The following is a 16,939-nucleotide window of genomic DNA, read 5'->3' on the forward strand; positions in this document are numbered from 1 at the left end:
TGCTGCCTCTGTGTTAGTCCCCTAGTGCAGTGAATGCAGTTACACTCTACACTAAAGGCGCTAAAGGTTAAACAATTAAGCTGTTAAAGGGCAGTATACCCCCCTTGTTCCCAACAGGAGTGCAATGAATAGGTCTTGAGTTGAACATACTTTTTGCCTGTTGTTTTAATCACAAGAATGTATTTTTTGTTGTTGTGTTGAATAGGACAAATGGATATTTCAGCTACTCCATATAACAACATACTTCAGTGAGATTTTTCAGCATGAAAAACTGAAGGTCATTTTTATTTTTAAAGCTAAACAGGGCAAACAGTGCAACTGAAGTTACTCCGTGCCTGGGCCTTGTGACTACCAATTAGACTAGCAGTGCACAAACAACCCCATAATGGATGTATGCTAACAAAATAGTCACAACAAAAAAGGAAGGAAAGGGAGTGTATACTAGTATAATTGAAGTAGCTTCAGTTACCGTGTTTTTACTGTTTAGATCAAGCAATAACAAAAATCATAGATTTTCATGATTAAACAATAGGCAAAAGGTATGTACAACACAATTCCTATTCATTGAACTCAGATGAACAGGGGTATACTGCCCCTTTAATGTGTGCTATATTTACCTGTCTCCTGTTTCTTGCTCAAAATTGCAGCAATTCCATGACTTAGTATGAGATTCCTTGCCAACACTTAGCTAAGCTACAGTATATCTAACAGTGCTCTTTTCACTTTCTTTAGTCATGCAAGCAGAACATGTCCACTACAACACTCTAATGCTAATGCTTTATTTGCCATTCTACACGCCTCTGACTACATTCTTTGCAGTAAGAGTGATTCAGATCAGGGATTCATAGGCTTATAAATCCATGCACAAACATACATTAAAGACTGGATGTCTGGAAGAAAATTCTAAAACCTACATTTCAGTAGGACCTTGCAGAGTAGAAGAATGAGTACATAACCCTTCCTGCTGCCTGATATCTGAATATAACTGTATATACTTTATATAACTGGGGTTTGATCTTTGCTACTCCCTACTTTGCTATTATTGTGCCTTTCTCCTGCCAATTAAATCACTTTCAAAATCAACTGCTCAATACTTTGAGACTTCCATAGTCTTAGCCTGTGATTTACAGGGGGTAAGTAGAAATAACCTTGCTACACATTTATTGTTTTCTAAGTCTGGTACATTGTATATCATGAGCTTTAGTAAATCAGCCCTTGATGGGCATAAGAGCAACATCTTTCCACTAGACAATAGCTATTTACTGCATTTCTTAAGGGGTTTGCACATTAGCTGCAAAACTATTTCACTTTCTTTAATTACTTTTTATTGCCCTTCTTTGTCAAATAGCCTTTGTACACTGGATGAAATACAATATGTATTTTACCCTTGACTCCAAAGTGTCAGTTGTAGAAAACTATAATATTTGTCAGGATAAATACCATTTAACTGCAGCTGTGCCCAGAGGAACTCAACAAAACCACATGTGGATTCAGCTAGAGGAACTTAATTAATCTTGCTGTCACTTCCTCGATTCTTCCCATTAGTTTTGGAGCTATCTCATCTACTGGGCTCTTCTGTATTGAAAATGGCTATCATGAAATTTCTCTGAAAGCAGTTCCAAAACATTGCTGAAGAAAATGCTTAAAATCACATTAGGTGACACAATCTGTAGAAATGACAACTAATTTCAATAAATATTTTTAAATTAGAGCAAATAAAAGGAAATGTTAAAATTAAGTCTTAGGTTTTATTTTAATATATACTTAAATGGCCATAAAATGCCCATGGTACTGGACTGCAACTCCCAGCATACTCCAACATATTATGAGGATGGAGGCATAATGGTTGCTGTTTTCTTACTGTATATGAAGTGGCCCAGGCTAGAGTTAAAACCTTAGCAAACACTATCCTAGGCCAACTTATTGTGAGGGAACATCTACTACAAGCTAATCCTGTCTTCCATATAAACCAAATGGTGTTTCTACAATTAAAACAATTTCATACAGACCAACCAAATCTCACCTTCCTAGCCTTTGAGCAAACTCTATACTCTCTTAAATTATAAAGGGATGTGGGGGTTATGATTCTACTGCTGTTTTCTGGACATACCGGACCTAACAACAGGATATACCCATCCTGTCTAATGACAAGTGGGAGGAATCCACGGATAAGACATATTGCAATTGCATACTGATTTAATTTAAAGTACTTCACCACCTCTATGTCACCCCAATATGTCTCCACCACATGGGGAGTCTTGACCAGACTTACTGCCCCAAATACAGGGACAATAAAGCCAACTCCTGTGTATCGCTGTTCAGCGCTGGCCCATCCTCCACATCAAGATTCGCTACACATATTCTTTGTGAAAACGGCTTTATTCAAATTCCATGAGTAATAACAGGCAGTGGGTAAGTGGTTCAAACTAACGCGTTTCGTGCCCTTTCTATTGGCACTTCATCTGATGAAGTGCCATTTATACAGTTAACATATATAGAGAGAGCTCTTCCAAATATGACAAAATCTGGACCAACTGGAAAGCTGTGGTACTCTAACTCCAAAGAGATCCCAAAAATGTAGGAATACTGTGCAAAGTACAGGTTTTTGCTCTGAATGATAGTTTGATACCAGAGAAAGTACTACATTATCACTTTGATACCTGTGTCTGTTCTATATTAATGTGCTGAATGCTACATAGTTACAGTACCTGTAAATGCACTATATTCATGTACTGAATACTACTCCTTACTTGTGACTGTACAATACCAAATTGCTCCAATGATCTGCTGAAATATGCTAATGTATTTGAACTCTAATATACCTACTGTACATAATTCTATTGAAGGATCCCTCTTCCATGTTTGAGTATTGATTTTGAAAATGTAATGAGTTGTTTGGGGAAAACTACTTCTTTCAATGACTAGAAGGTTCAATGACTAGAAGGGTGACTAGAAAGTTGGATAATGTAATTAATGTAAAGGTTTGGTAGGAGTGAGAAATACTGAGGGTCATTTGGGGTGGGGAAGTGGATGAGTTTAGTACATAGGGATTGGGAGCACCAGGTGTCATGTTGAGAAACTGGTAGCAATATTAAATATATGTTCAACAATGGAAGAAACTTGGCTGGTAAAAAGGATTAGCTTGAGTGCCCACATGGCACTACATGGGAAATACATGGCCTCATACTATTTGGGTTAAAGACCATAAGCTTAAAGGGATACTGTCATGGGATAAAAAAAATTTCAAATGAATCAGTCAGTGAATCAGTTAATAGTGCTGCACCAGCAGAATTCTGCACTGAAATCCATTTCTTAAAAGAGCAAACCGATTTTTTTTATATTCAATTTTGAAATCTGACATGGGGCTAGACATATTGTCAATTTCCCAGCTGCCCCAAGTCATGTGACTTGTGCTCTGATAAACTTCAATCACTCTTTACTGCTGTACTGCAAGTTAGAGTGATATCACACCCCCTCCCTTCCCCCCCCCCCAGCAGCCAAACAAAAGAAGAATGGGAAGGTAAACAGATAGCAGCTCCCTAACACAACATAACAGCTGCCTAGTAGATCTAAGAACAACACTCAATAGTAAAAACCCATGTCTCACTGAGACACATTCAGTTACATTGAGAAGGAAAAACAACAGCCTGCCAGAAAGCATTTCTCTCCTAAAGTGCAGGCACAGGTCACATGACCAGGGGCAGCTGGGAAATTGACATGTCAGATTTCAAAATTGAATATAAAAAAATCTGTTTGCTCTTTTGAGAAATGGATTTCAGCGCAGAATTCTGCTGGAGTAGCACTATTAACTGATGCGTTTTGAAAAAAACATGTTTTCCGATGACAGTATCCCTTTAACTAAAAAAGTGGAATGAAATGTTGTACATTATGTTTTGGGCTTCTATACCATTCCAATGCAGCAACATCCCTTTAGTAGTGAAGATCTGTGTTTCCAAAGATGCCCCAGTAGCTCCCCACAGGTTTGGTGCTGCTGTCACTTACTGAGCTTAGGGACCAATGAACAATATACTTTATACAAAGAATGTATTAATGTCACAATATAGGGATGGTTAGTAAATAATTCAGATTACTGGTTCATGGCAGCTCAGAAACAAGCATAATTAGCATCTGAATTAATAATCAGCCTTGTAGCATCAGCTGACAGTCAACCTTCTGCTTGATAATTTGTCTGCTAAGCTTAGCTTCACAACAGCTGCTCAAAGCACACTGAGCATGTGTGTGTTGCAGACACTCTAAACAAAATTCAAGATGAAAAACTCCTGTGGCAACTTTGAAGGCCTTGATCATTACCTACTACAGAGAGCCTTAACCTCTAGACTGTTTCAATAAGTAAAGTATATAAAATATGGCATTTCTAGCCATATTAATGTAGGGATGCAGTGGGTTAATTCCCCTCTGTTCCTTAATATGAGTACCACATGGTGGGAAATCCCCTGCCTGTCCAGCTACAGGTTGAACGTAGAGTGAAGGGAGGGACAGGAACCCTTGTCCCTTTGCAGTGTATTCTGGCAGATACCGGAGGGTGTGACAAAGTGTCGTTGCTGCACAACTATTTTGATATAATCAGATCCATGTGCTCACAGCCATTGCTAATTTATACTTCACTGGGGACAGGTTGATAAAGAAGTGCTGCCAGATGTAGGGACTAAAACAGAGTTTGATAACCCTGCAACTGGGGTAGGGTACACCAAAGCCTGGTAAACTCAACCATGTGGGTTTAAAGCTTGGATGGACTTTTTGTGTGCTTGCACTATGGAGAGTGATGGGAGCTGTAGTTCAGCAGACGAGGACTTTGTGTGCTCGCACTATGGAGAGTTCTGGAAGCTATGCCATGAGGATAAAGAAAGCTGTGTGTGCTTCGCTGAATGGATTTCATCGCTGTGGATGCCTGTTCCACCTCTGGATGAGCCTGCCCATCTGAGTGAATCCCGGGGTGAGTTGTGCCCAAGGGAGGGTAGAGAAAGAAAGGATCCAGCATGTGTTCCTGTACAGATTCAGGCTTTGTCTGTGTGTCTGCCACATGGGAACAAATACCTTTGTCCAGCAGGAGAGGTATTTGAGCAGGTAGTGCTACCTGGGAAAAGTAAAATCTCTTTTGGGAAAAGGGATTGAGACTCTTTGTCCACCAGGAGTGGAGTGTGGGACTTTGCCTGGCAAGGAGGTACCAGGATGGGACTGCAAATATCCCCAGGGTCATGGGTCATTATTATGATGTGAATGAATATTTACATGGCTTTTAATTTTATATAAAGTTATGTGTTTTACTGCAAACAGTGTGTTTGATTTGTTTTTTAAAGCCACCTGCAGGTGTATTCCTGGATCCCATTAGGTGGAGGCAATGCCATGAGAGGTAATTCCCAGTAACCTTTCACTTAGCAAAAGAAAATCAGGACCTGGTATATGGTAAGGATGTAAAACCTTGGCACTGGGGGGTGGCTAAGTGGGTGTTACATTCATTTTGAGGGTTTACTTCTGCTTTAAGACTCTAGAGGGCTCATTTCCTAAAGGAAAGTAAGTGCAAACAAATTAATTGTTTGCCATCTATTTTTACCTGCAATGCAACACTCCTTCACAGAGATCCTGCACTAGTCACCATTTAATTAAATTGTGAAGGTTGGTGCTTGTAAGCAGACAAATGAGAGCAATGTGTGCCTTCAAGGGAAGGAACACCAGGCAGAGGGGATATGGGCATATACATTCGTTCTCTTCAGTTTTGTGTAATTTAGCTGGTGCAACCTAAAGTGCCTACCATCATAACACGCAAAGGGAGTGTAAGAATACCAGGTGGTTTAGGGGGCCATCGAAGACACATGACACGTCCTTTCTCCTCCGCGTCAAACTGAAAATTACGTATGCCTGCGCAGCTTCCTGGTTTGACGCGCGTCTGCCTCTAACGTCATTGAATTTGGTTCAAAAATTCAAATATTTAAAGGGGGCCTACTACAAACATTCACTGCCCAATGTAGGTCTATTTTCAATAGTTCTTGGGTGTGAATTCAAGCTTGATTTATCTGTTCTTGACCTTGCCTATGCCTGACTCTGTCCAGTTAAGCTGCCTGTCCTGACATGCTTCAGTACTGCTCTATTGGTGTGTTGACTTGGCCTGTGACCTTGACTACCCCCTTGTCTCCTGAATTTGAAATGTGCTGCCCAGTTGGTATTGACTTGGCCTGGCCTTTGACTACGCCTCCATTTCCCCATTCTATTACTATAGGTTTGGTTACCTAGTCTGCCCAGAACTCTTTCCTTGGTCCTCTCACATTAAAACCTGGCGGCATTTTAGTATCAGAGGGCTCCTCCCAAAGCCAAAGGCGGCGGCTATAGGCAGAAGAGTGAGCTGTGACCCGGTCCTTGGAGTTGGTTCTGGGTTTCCGAAACTTTACGCTACAGGGAGTCTTGTCAAAGCAGGTGTTAGGTACAGTATAGAGGGGATGGTGTTAGCTACTTTTAGAGTCTAGCTGTTTAAATTATGCTTTGTGCATTTGATAAGCTGGATCTTTGGTATACAAATTTTATTTTATACAGTTTTAAACAATGTAATACTGTAACACAATGAATAGACATACAGTACATATAGTACAAGAGACCAGCATTTGAAAGGCACACAAACTCCCTCAGGATTTTAGAACCTATTTAGAGACATAGAAATGAAGTCTGGTTAATGTGTACCCCCCCCCCCATTCTCAATGCAATTAAGCAAAGCAAAAGATCTGATGATTAATTGTCCAAGTAAAGCAAACGGCATCATCATAGGCTCAGCTGGATAGTTGTATTGTAGCTTAAACCTAACTTGACTTTGAATGTGTTTTTCATTTAAGAACAAAGTATCTTCAGTAATTGATGGCTTATGTTTACAATTATTTGGCGTTTGCCAAGTTAGTAACTATTTCCATTTATATGATTTTTTATAATGAGACAATGTTTAAGTGGAAGTCTGTTAAATGGGGCCTATCAAACTGGTTAAGTGGACTTGATGAGAAGGTCATTTTACACATAGTTTAAATGAAATAGGAATTTTTGGTACTCACTTTGGTAGCCTCTGGTTACTTAAAGAATATTCAGCTGGATGAAAGACACAAATTGCGCTGTGTGAGCCAGTGCTGTGACTAGATTCAAGTCTGTCATTAAACTTTAAGTACGATTTTACAATTGAAAGCATCTGGCTTGAATCATGTGGTTGCTATGTGTCATGAAAAAAATGTGTGATATGATACCATAGAGAAGAAAATTGTTTATACAAACTTAGTAACCAGTTGTTCCTATAATTGCATTTTACATCTAATTTTTCTAAAGTGAAACAGGCTGTTATCACAAATATATATTAGATGTACCCCAAAGCCTTCTAAAGAGCAAAACTGTAGAATCTCCTTATTTATCAAGTATTCTTTAGGAGATTAAAAAGAAGGTTTTAACATATAAGAATAATATAATTTTTCAGCATGCATAAGAAGTCACAAGTGTGCCTGAATATATAGCTTAAAGTGATACTGGCACTAAAAAACTACTATTTTAAATATTAATGTACATTAAAAGTTACCTATAGGTCATGTTGATCGTTTTTGCTGAGAGGTTTGTTTTTGTAAGTAATTGTTAGTTCCTAAACATGACTGTTTTGCCAACCTGACTGTGCCATCTCAGCCTGTCAGTTAAAGTATCTAATGCTAACAGACTCCTGCTGCACAAATATAAAAGCCCCCTCATAGAGGAACATGGGGCATCAGACAGGTAATATAATAGCATTGTGCAAATACTTAATGGCAAAGTTATAAGTTGCTTTCAAAGACAATATTATGATAGATGTAAAAAAGAGTTTAATTTCTGGAGTCAGTATCTCTTTAACAGTTTGGGTCCTAATATCTTATTTTCTTTCTGTTAAATTGTGTTACCCACCATAAACTATTTATAACGCTTATGCCATTTTTGGTCAGTGTCCAGGGCTAGTATTAGCCAACCCATAAATGAAAGAGTAATGCATTTGTTTCTTGACATTAACCAGATAGCATTAACGCTGTAGAAGGAGGTAAGAAATTTCACAAACACAAATATACAGTCATATATTCACAGATGGAAAAACAGCTGATTTGGCCCCTTACTGTCCCATGTATGTATGTATGTATGTATGTATGTATGCAGTACCAGGAATGCAATCTACCTTTAACTGTATACACAGGTCAGATTGCAGCCTAAAAAGGCTTATGTCTATTTTTGTATCACTGCGCACATACACTAGGGTGGTAAAGGGCAGAATCAGCAGTTTCTTTGTTGGTGGGGAAACTGCTGCTACTGCCATTAACCATAGGCTTGCTGAATCAGCCACCGTCTCTCTGGCAGGCAGATCACAAGCTTTCTTATCAACCCCCAGCATGCCTTCTGTTGTGTTATAATCCCCTTACAAGAATCGAAAGGGGACCTAAGTGCAGAGACACATGCTCAGATTCGGGGAGATTAGTTACCTGGCTACAAATCTCTGCTTCTTTGGTGCGACTTATCTTCCCAAACTGCCTTCCCCTGCCTTCCTGCTGGCTAGAATGTAAATCGCCAGTGGGGTGGCACTCGGGGCGCTTTGTTTTGAAGTCGCCCTAAATTTTCTTGTGAGACTAATCTACCCGAATCTGAGCGTGTCTCTGCCCTTAGGTCCCCTTTTGATTCTTGTAAGGGGATTATAACACAACAGAAGGCCCAAACCACATAAAAATTACCAAATAACAAAACTGTAAAGTTACTGATTGCATTGTTGACATAGATAATCAACATATTCAATGTTATTTAGATTAAGCCCTATGCCTTACAGGAGAAAGAATGGTAAAGTCACAATGATCAAAAATACTTACTTTCTGCCCCAGGCCTGTGCACCCCTTCTATAAATAATGCACTGGCATGGGTTACCTGGCTAGGGAGCCATGCTTCTTAATTTTCCAGCTATTTTTTTAATCTTTTTGAACGAGTCCCAGCGAACTGCACATGTACTCACCTCAATAACCCACGTTGAATAGATCGGGATTGTAAATAACATGTAAAGTAATAAATATTTATATTTCCGAGATTCTTTTCTGGTTAATATAGAAGAGCAGATATGAACGTCAGTGAGGAAATATACAGTAAACAAGCGTGCAAATTAATTTGCTTTGTGATTAGTAACTGTACCATATACCAGTTGTGTTTACTTTTTCTGTACAGCTTTATGGCAGTGCTAAGTAAATTTAACAGGTATTTATGGACCTGACTAAATAGGAATTTTATGTAGCAGGGGTTTGGCATATGAGAACAATGCATGAACTGTCAGTGTTTTAGTGTTATCATGTCGACCAGATTAAAAGGTTATTTTGATAACTGTAAATTGTTGAAGGCACTTCTATACAGACAACCAACTGTTTGTTCTTTGTGACACATAAATTAAAAAAATGCTAAGACATTGCACTGCCTGAGTTTGCAATACCTGGCAGTTAGGAAATATGATGGATCCTTGCAGAGACAGAAAAGAAATACAGTTTGCAGAGCTGAGCGTTCCTAAATGGCCTTAAACAACCCTGGCAGCAGCTTTGCGTGTGAGCAGGAAAATGTTTGTTAAAACATTACAACTTGTTTTGTAATCGAGAAACACTTCAGAAAAGTTAACAGGACGTACAGAAATCTCATTCCTGTGCAGAGACCCTCTATACAGACATGTATGAGAAATGGCAGAAGAGTGATGGACTTGACAAAAATCTCTTTGACAAATAAAGAGCACCTTGTTCCCGAAAGCAAGCACATTCCTCAGTACAAATGTGAAAGGTCTTCTTAAAAAGCTGGTTTTGAGCTGCTCCAACTGCTCACGGAGTTCCTCCTAGACCAGTGACATTTACAAAAAAAAATAACGCAGTATAGGTACATTCACTTTTTATAAAGCTATTTATTTCATAGCACCAGATAATATATTGAAAGAGAAATGAAACCTTTTTGATGGAGATGGTGCAGATAGTTGGTTTTCAGTATTTTAAAATTTTGTCAGCCCCCCCTTAGCTAATATGAAGGGTAAAAATATTGGAAAACATTGTTGTAAACAGTCATTTGGTTATATATTACAACAATGAAAAGGTCCTCCCTAAACTCCCCAAACTTTTTCTTTATGTTGCGTTTCCACAAATATCTAGGAGACCAAGAAGACATTAGTCTCTACATCTCTGAACTCATCTCTATATACTCACCCACTTGCTTACTATGCTCCTCTACTGACCTGCTACTCAACTCTTCTCTCATTACCTCCTCACATGCTCGCATTCAAGGCTGCACCCCTCCTCTGGAACGCTCTTCCACGGTCTGTCCGACTTTCTCCCAACCTTTCTGCTTTCAAAAAATCTCTGAAAACGCACTTCTTTCGAGAAGCCTACCCTCACTCTGCTTAACTACCAAACGCAACACCACATACAATACCACATTTCTCACCCACTTAATTCGATCTTGCCCACTCCCACACCTTGTGTATTACTCCCTTCCCTTTAGACTGTATGCCTATGCATAGGGCCTTCCTCACCTTTTTGTACCTGTATTGATTGTGATCTTTGTTACTCCATATATTCTATATATGTAATTCATGTGATGTAGTTGTATAATCACATTTACTTTACAGTGCTACGCAATATGTTGGCGCTATATAAATACATGTATATAATAATAATAATAATAATAATAATAGTCACAAATGTCTAACGTACCCTAACTGATTATCATGGTGGGATCACCCACCACCAGTCTCCTAGTCTCAGACAACAGTTTTGGAGCCACTAGTCAGTTTTAGGTTAAAGTGAAAGCATGTCATATTTAGGACATGTCCATATTTAGGACAACAAATGTCTTGCAAGGCATGTGAACAGATAGATTCAGGGGCATAATTTGGCTACTGTAAATATGAATGTGTAAAGCAACCCCGTGCCTATGTGTAACAGGGTTTCTTAAACATCCTTTAAATACTATAGCATATATTTACAGGATAGATAAGTAGAGAGAAAGATTGATAGCTAGAGAGATAGATAGAAAAGATCGAAAAGAAAGAAAAGATAGATAGATGATTGATAGATAGATAGATAGATGACAGACAAGCAGACAGATAGATGGATAGAACGATGAAATTGTGTCAGTTTATCACTTTATTTGTTTTTCACTTTATTATTTATGCCTTTGGACACAGTATGACTGGATACCTGAAACTTCTCAGAGATGATCCTTTCATACAAGAGAAAAGGTTAAACCTGTAATGGCCCTGTGTATTTGGACCCAAGTGTCAGTATTCTCATTTCTTATTGGGGGAAATGCAAGATCACACACCTAAATTCCTGGGAGTTTTAAAAAATCTTTTAAAACATTTTTAAAAGGTAATTGTATGTGGGTAAGTAAGCACTGGGAATGTTTTTGTCCTATTATGCTTGTCTATTGGTTTTATTTGCTTTATTCATTTTTCTGCTTGTTTTCTCCAATACATTAACACTGACATTCAACCTTTACTGAAGGGCCTACAGCCAAGACACATGTCAGCCCAGTTCTAAAAAAAACCCATGTGCACAAAAGCCTCAGGCATAAATCATCTCCAGAACTAGCGATATCTCTGGAACTACTGTCTTGGAGGCACATCATTCATTGATCTTGCAACTTGAGTTTTACCCCCGCTTGCTTTATCATTGGCACACACATGTTAATATCACTTGTTGACCCTTTTCACTCTCTGCAAAACCTACCAGTAAGTGGCCAAAGCTGTTCATCAGACAAGGCCCTACCTTTACAGTAATGTATTCCCTTTTGTGCCTAGTTATGTTAGGTTGGCTGGTTTGCCTGCAATCAACCAGCATGAAGCCTAGTCCATCTTCAATTCAGGATAGCCAGCTCTCCACATACAACATTTGATTAATGCAGGTGTTCTGTTGACAGCTCTGCATTCATCAGCAAAACAAGTGTAATATGCCAGTGGCCATCTGTGCTATTGCAAACAACCAATACGTGGGCTCTCTGGCAGCTAACAAAGCAAACGGCAACTATACCTTCTGTTTCTCTATTCCCTTCATTTGTTTTTCTCTGTCCAACCTTTCCCCTCTCTCCTCATGGTGAGATGAGGTACCTCTTCAATTACATTCACAGAACAAGACAAATGCTGTAATTTATGTGTAACAGTCTATTGATCATCTGGGTTGCACTTTAGAAAAACCATCCCATCTAAAATGGTATGAGAGAAAGATTAAAGAAATGTTCTGAAAAGCTTAAAAGGCACAGGGAATGGTAATGCAATGTAATGTAAAATTATTATTATTAGGTGAAATTAAACGTGAACAATAAACCACACTTATGTACACAGAGCTGCTAGATATGCTGCTGCATAATTATACTAAATGGAAAGTGTACATAACACTTACTGCTCAAAGACTGAAGTACAATTTTCTGCAGCTTTATACTTAAAGGAGAAGGAAAGCTGCTGAAGCAGTTTATTGCCAATAGATTAGCTACAGAAGTGCAAGCCATAACACTATATTTATTCTGCAGAATGCTTTACCATACCTGAGTAAACCGCGCTTGAAGCTCTCTGTGTTTGTTTAGGATAGCAGCTGCCATATTAGATAGCAGCTGCCATATTAGCTTGGTGTGACATCACTTTCTGCCTGTGTCTCTCCCTGCTCACTCATAGCTCTGGACTCAGCAGGGATTGGATCTGGGGGGGGGGGGGAAAGGGAGGAGGAAACTGAGCATGCTCAAGCCCTAGACCTAGAGGTGTATGCTAAAAAGAGGAAGTCTGATACAGAAGCCCATGTGTACACAATAGAAGGAAAGAAATGCTGTGTTTCTTTTGACAGAGGACTCAGAGCAGCATTACTTTGAGGGTTTACTGGTGTATTTATATAGACCTTTCTGACAAAGCTTACTTAATTTTAGCCTTTCCTCCTCCTTTAATACAGGGTATTACCTATGCCTGCCACAGTTTAATTGTACTTTTTTGCATTTGCTATGAAAAAACCTTGTGTATTCTGCCTACCTGGCAAGTTGCACTTATTGCCCCCTTCAGATGACCATGACCCCCTCTGGTTTCTTGCTAGGGCATTATAATTAGAGGACTATAAGAGGGTAGAGGGAGGCTGCAGCCTGTTAGTCTTGAATACAAGGGCAGCTTGATGATAAAGTACAAGTTTAGCTGCAACACCTTAATAATGTAAAAGGATAAGGGGAATTACAAATGCAAAATAAGCAGTAAGTAATAAGTAATGTTAATCACTGTATTTCCACTAGACAAACACAAAGAGAAAATAAGAACAAGTAAGGCAAGACATGATGAGCCATCTAAGCCAAATATGTGCATATTGATTGAATGTAACTCAGTGTGTTAGACACACAACTGCTCCTTCAGTGCTGAAGTGCAACATACATGAAGCAATGTTTTTTAGTACCTCTTTCACACCTCGAAATGTCATTTTACAAATGAATATCCAATAAATGAGGTCATAAATGTCTTGGACACTAATAAAGCAATTCTACCATCATCCATATATATATACAGGTATGGGGCCTGTTATCCAGAATGCATCTGGCCTGGGGTTTTCCGGAAAATGGATTTTTCTGTAATTTGGATCCCCATACCTTTAGGAGGTTATTTACTAAACTCCGAATGCAAAAATCCTGAAAAATTCATGATTTTGTTTTTAAATCAGACTTTTAAAAAATCACAAATTTTTCCGAATTTATTAAACCCTGAGGATGGAAAAGTCTGAATCAGAAAATCCGGCATCTCAAACCTGTTACAGGTTGCATATAAGTCAATGGTAGAAGTCCCAATGATTTTTTGATGTGTGCTGGGTGTCATGCAATACCATGAAGTTTCCAGGCAAAAAAAACATAAGAATTCTGAGTTTTGAAAAATCCGAAAAAATCAGAGTTTTCGGTTGAAAAATCAGAAAAACTCGTGAAAATCTGATTTTTTTTAGGCATGGTATTGTCTTGGAGAGACCACAATATTTGCTGTATATTTAGCACACAGAAATCTTAACGAGATGTATAATTGCCATAGTAGTTTCCACAGAAGAGATTACTTTAGCAGAAGAATTAACTAAATGTATTGGGAGGTAATGCTTATTTTATTCCTTTTTGTAATACTTTATGGTCTGTGTAGGTTATAATAATACTCATTCATTAGTCCATGCCATAGTGAAGCACACAATGTTTCCTACCGCATGCACACATTAGGCTCAGTTCAATCAAGAGCTCATTGTTCTGAGCTAACTGCTGCACTGCTACATAAGCTCTGAATGTTCATTTGCTTTAATTCCTCCTCAATCTAAAGGCAGTTTCATTAGAAGCAAGGTGACCTACCTCTACCTGTACATTTTTGGAATATGGGAAGCCATGCAATCTCAGGAGGAAGACTTTATAGAGATAGCATACTGAGCGGACCACTCAGCCATCAGAGAATACAGTATGTGATATATATATATATATATATATATATATATATATATATATATATATATATATAATCTGTATTACAGGCCACAGTGATTAGTTAACTGTCCTGTGTATTTGGAAACTGGTGGGGGTCGAGAAGGCTATTGCTAATATCTGCAAACAGACTTCCCTTTGCTAGTAAGTGCCACATTTTCATGTTTTTTTATAGACTCTTTGGAAATCACAGTGCATCTATTGTTAGAAACTTTGGCGCCAGATGCATCAAAAACAAAGGGGCTTCTGGCAAAATGTAAGATGTTGATATGAGATAGTAGAGGTTATGCTGTATCAATAAGACATCTGCAGAGCACATGCAGCTGCTGCAGCTTTGTGCAATGCATATTTTTTGCCGACATGATTTGGGAAGTAAAAACACAATTCATGCATTTCAAAAAGTCTAGCATAAAGCCTTGTTGCATGCAGAGTTTGAGTAACAGAATTCACCCCAACATGGACACAGGTTTAATATCTAGCACACCTATTGGTATGGTAAATATCTTGAATAAAGGTTAATATCCACTATGTGTCCTATGTCGTGCAGTCACTGCAGTGGCTAATTCATTGCAAAAGCCTCTACATATGAAAAGTCTATGTACATAAATCTGGAGACTAGATCATAGTTAATGACTGGGCATACAATGCAAAAAAACAGCTGCTAAAGGCTACAGAATCCACACCACTTAGCTGGTGCAGCTGAAATGCAATGCCAAGTACCTGACATCTACTGACTGACGTGACCTGCAAATCACATCTGTATGTATGAAACATGTGAAGCAAAGTCTGTAGACGCATAACAGCCTACTGGGCATATGGCTCATCACCTGCAACACAAGGCTTTTTAGCTGCCACCAAACTACAGTTCCCAGCATCTACTATGAAGAATTGACTTGTAAGTGTAATGCTATTTTGACATAGAGTTATTACTGTTACTTAGTATGCTGCATTTCCCCTCAATACTTCAGCTCCTTTATTACTTATCACCAGAAGTAACAACTCCCAGTAGAGCATGCATTACATGAGATGTGCAGCCATGCCGTAAGGCTGGAGAAAGGGCTTTCTACATTGACTTGTTTTTTCTCATATCTTGCAACAACTTGGATGCCAGTATTGTCCATGAACAACAGATTTACAGAACATACTTATAAAGAATAAGAAATACTTCCTCTTGTATAAACAGTGAGTCGAGTGATCTCAGTAACACAATGGTAATTTACTCAAATATTCATGTAAGGTAATTGGATCATTTCCTTTAGAAATGATCTAATTCAGTTAATTTATAAATCAAACACTATTTCAATTAGATCTATGGTTCATGCAAATGCCCAATATATTGTTACAGATTATTGTTACTGAATATACTGTTACTGATTCTGGCTTTATGTCAATTTACCCCCAAGACACAAATAACTGTATTGTTTTCCCAAGATTCACTTTCCTCTGTTGCTAAGCTCCAGTATATGCTTACTGCCGGAAATTGTGAATATACTTATATTGTGCATCTGAATGAACCATAGAGCTGTCTTTACACCTAATACTAGTAAAATATGTATATAAATGGAAAATGGGAAAATGATATAAATATCCTTACAGAAATTATTCATCTAAATCAGCTTCTTTTATCTGTTGGCATCCTTCTCGATATCCATACAATTTATCTAGGGATGCACTGCCGTTTTCAGCAGGATTAAGATTCACCATAATTCTTGTGCCTGGCCAAAACTAATCCAAATCCTTAAAATCACATGACGTTTTTGTCACCAAATCAGGAAGTAAAACTATTTTTAACCATGTGCTGCACGTCTGGTTCTCTTTTTCCTTTTCTCTCCCTGATTTGTATACGGTATACGGTATTTGGTTGAATCTTTCACAAATGATTCTGGTATGTGGTGTATCCCTATACATATCCAGATAACACAGGTGGGGTGAATAAATGTCCCGTGACAATTGCACAAGGAGACAATCATTATTCTGCATGATTCAGTTACTTTTCTACTTCATTTCATCTGTAATGATTTGTATGATTTTCATAACTCGGTCTCTCCTCATTTCCAAATCAGAATCTGGATGCCATTGTGCATTTAACCCAACTTTTATTAGCAGAAGCTCACAGGGTTGGACACTGAGAATCAAAGCCATGTATTTTTCATTTTAACAGTTGAAATTTGCAAGATGATATATTAATCCTGGGGGAGATGTTTAATGTACAGTTGAATGTGCTACTTTTGCAAATACTAAGCCCGTAGAGGTTTTAGCAATTGACTCAATGTAAAGGAGTGCAGTAGGCAAATCAATTTCTTCTCCAGTCTGTACTGTGATTGCAGTCAAGGCTGCTATATGATTTCCAGTGGGACCTCTGTGTCCAGGTTCAGGAAAGGCATTCTTACATCCTTAATTACTTAAGTACTTAAGTCAAGGTTCAGTAATGCTAGTTAAGGCACATGGCCAGAAAGCTTTAAAGGAGAAGGAA

Source organism: Xenopus laevis, chromosome 6L (assembly GCF_017654675.1).
Source record: "Xenopus laevis strain J_2021 chromosome 6L, Xenopus_laevis_v10.1, whole genome shotgun sequence".
Classification (NCBI taxonomy): domain Eukaryota; kingdom Metazoa; phylum Chordata; class Amphibia; order Anura; family Pipidae; genus Xenopus; species Xenopus laevis.